The sequence below is a fragment of the Cynara cardunculus genome (genome assembly GCF_001531365.2).
Source record: "Cynara cardunculus var. scolymus isolate 2C chromosome LG 2, CcrdV1, whole genome shotgun sequence".
Lineage (NCBI taxonomy): Eukaryota > Viridiplantae > Streptophyta > Magnoliopsida > Asterales > Asteraceae > Cynara > Cynara cardunculus.
The window spans coordinates 39,104,475-39,108,232 of NC_037529.1; positions in this window are offsets into that span (position 1 = coordinate 39,104,475).

Genomic DNA, 3,758 nt, shown 5'->3' on the forward strand with positions numbered 1-3,758 from the left:
AACCATATCTCCACGCACTATGCTAAAGAAGACCGTGCTATATTCTCAGTATGTGGTAAAAAGGGATGACGGCAACCTATATACTTTCACAGATGCTGACCTCCACAACCTCTGTGTATTTGATCTAATATTCCTTCACAAGATATTGAACAAATACATGGAGAGGAGGTCAACATATTCCATTTCTCTCAGAAGGCTGATTGAGGTAATGCGTGCTCAAGTCAAATTCTACAGCCAGAAAGATTTCAACATCGCTATGAGGTTGGCCCAGCCAGATCTGAAGATTTCCCCTCCAAAGAACAGACCAAGTTGGCTGCTTAGTTTTCATCCTAACACCATTGTCCACAATCCCATCTTTGGGTTTGTGTTCCTGGACAAGGATGAGATTCTAAGGTTCTTCGATCCCAAAGAGACTCACAAATATTTAACAGAGTCTCTCGAGTGGGTGTTCAACCTAGTGGTGACAGAGGTGCAGAGAGGGCATATAAGGACGGATGAAGTGACCAACCATCTAGAAACGATCAAGGTTCAAGTCTCCTTCAGAGAATGGATATTCAAAGTCTACAAAATCATCAAGTCTGATCTGCAATTTGCCGTAGATGACTATCCAGACTCTGATGTGGATTAATCTCTTGTAATAGTATAGGCCTGCTCATTTTTTTTAATTCGTTCATTTATGTAATTCTTTTTCAGAGGATGAGTTTAATCTCCTCTTGTATTCTTTCTTTAGTCAATTCTTGTACCCATTTGTCCAAATTTACTTTTTCATACTTAGGGGGAGATTGTTAGCTCTATTATTCACTTCTTGTAAAAGTATGAAAAAGTATTTTGCAAGTCTTGACAGAAGGATATCTTCCACAGAAGACAATAGAGGACTAGCGACAGAAGATGTATATTCGTGCAAGTAAAGAATGACAGAACCTCTGATGTCTCTCACAGAGGTTCTGGAAAATGGTCCACTATCAATAAGAACATGCAAGTCAATTACAGCAGAGCCTATGAGATGGCTCACAGAGGGTCTGCGGATTTCGTCTTCTATGAAGATCCTCTTCCAACTGTTTTTCAAAGGTTGTTAGCTGCATGTGCTTCTCACGTGACTAGGACTTAATCGACTTTATTTGGACGGCTTAGATGATTTCATGCATCAAGATCTTGTCAGTAAGGTCGTTAGGAACTAGTATAAATAGCGGCTAAGGCCTTTGTAATCAGTGTGCTTCCGTATTGTAATCGTCTAATTTTTCAATTAAATGAATTGAAAAACATTTGAAGCAATTCTCCTGTGTTCATCGTCTTCCTCATCTTGACTGTGTGTTCTTGATTTATTTACTCTGTTCTATTCTTATTATTGTTTCTGCTGCACTTTAATCGTCTTAGAGTTCATTCAGAGTATTAGATCAATATCAAAGTTGAATTTAAGGTCCTACAACATTTTTCCAGAATTTTCAGCTCCACAGCCTTGTCCGTGTCTAAATTCTTTGTCGTTCAATGTTGAAGAATATGATGATTATGACCGTATTCTTCAAGACATTTCTATCGGAGAAGAAGATGAGGGGGTTTCAGTTGAAAATGAAGAGAGAATGAGTGAAAGGGACGAAGAAGAATATGGATAGGGTGTGAGTGGAGCACAAAATGAATATCAAGCTCCTTACCTAGCCGAAACACATAGCCGGGCACCCACATCTACTAATGACATTTATTCGTTGAATGTTGGTAGTGAACAAGACATAGCTAGCCCAGTTATGCAAATGCACACCCCACCCATCCACTCAACTGGTTCTCAACAACCAGTTGTTTCAATTGAACACGAGGATATAGCACATCCGCTAACTACTTCTCATTTGGAGAACGTAGTTATTGAAACAAGTAGGCCGCTGCCCTAACCTACAACATCGATTTTGTGCACCTCGAGTCTAGCGCCAATACACATAGGTACACACGAGTCTAGAGCATCTGTTGCTCCAAGTGCAGTTCTTAGTGAACTAGCTAGAACGACCAAAGTGGTGTCATTTGACATTTCACAAGGACATGTCGGAAGTCCTACCAATGCTACTATCATGCCAACATTGAACGTAGGCACAACAGTTTATTCAACTATTGTTTGAACTCGTAATCTATGTGATCCAGGTGTGAGTTTATAAGAACTTTGTGTCACGGGAATATCTGGACGGCGCCCTAAAGGCTGTTCAAGAAAATATGGATGCACAGATTGCAAGTTTGAAAAGACTTCTGAAGGGGAAATAAATGGTAGAAGAAGAGCAACCATCTGCGCCATCACCACCACATGTACCTGAGCCGTCGGTACAAGAACAAACGGTGGATGAAATTAAATCGCTGTTGTACGCAAAATTGATGGCATCTCAAAATCCCGACGCTGAAGATGCAGACTTGGTTGGGCTCTTAAGACAACAATTGGATGTTAACCCTTTCGTTAGAGCCTCAGAGTTTTTGACTTTTCAAGATGTGGTTACTTCTAGCTTCACAAAAAGTTAGCAAGTTAATCACATCCAAAACCCAAGATCTTAAAAGTTCAATGGATGCCCTTGTTGAACGGGTGTCTACTTAAATGAAACTTGCAGATCTCAGGCCATCTCTCATAAAAGAAGGCATGATGATCCGGATGATCTAGATCATCATGAGGGGGAGAGGAAGAAACAGAGATTGGCTGAGACATCTGAATAAGCTGCAAGGGTTGAAAATGAGCCATCTGCTCAAGACGTAATTGCTGAAGCTTCTGCCCCGGAGTCTGTTCGGGAAAGAATTATTGAGGCTATTGTTATAGAAGATGAAGAAGAAATGGAGACAAGTCCTATGATCGAGCCAATGGTTGAAAAGCCGGCGGACTCCACAGTAGGGACAAGGTTGTTATTGGACTTGTCTGCCAATGTAGGTTTCAATGGTGTATGTTCTACTGTTCTGGGTGGAGAGCAAGATTTTGGAGAGGACATTGATAATATTGACGAGTCAACTAAGCATTACTTTGACTATGAAGCCGATATAAATGATGAAGATCTAGTTTTTCCTCTTCAAGATGACCGTCAGATTATTCCAGAAGCTTCCACTGCAGATGTAACTGGTGTATCAGACATCTCTGCTCCTAGAGAACATGTTGATACTACAGAAATTTTCACAAAAAAATATGTACCATTTCATATTCGAACAAATTTTCCAGGTTACGATAGAGAAAGGATCCGAGAGCCGTACTTGGAAGATATCTACTTTGGAATTTTTATCCATCATCGTAAGGTTCTGAGCGGTGATAAAGTCCTTGGTATCCATCGACAAACCAAAGATTATCGTTTAGAATACAAACACCTTTTGAAAGCTAAGCGCCTACCTATTAGTGAAGTTCGTACCAAGCATCGGGTTGTCACAATTAAGCAGATCGATGCTCAAAGACTTCTGAGAATCTAGTATCCTGTCTTTACTGTGACTAGACAAGATGGACAAATATAGAGATTCAGTGAAGCTGATTTTTCAAGCTTATATTTGGAAGATTTAGAGTACATGTACTTTGAGATCAGAAACATGACTAACAGGAAGGAGGGAGCGCTGATTGCTCTTGATGCTATTAAAAGATTTATGCGGTGTCATGTAAAACTGGCTATGGTCATAGATGTTCAAATGGGCCTCGAAGACAATCAAAGAATCATCAACCTGAAAAGACCTAATCAAGACTTAGAAGATATTGATGCTTATCCTGTTTACATGATTCTCGAAAAGCCAGAGTTCGGAGTCATATATTTTGCTCAGCTTCAAGT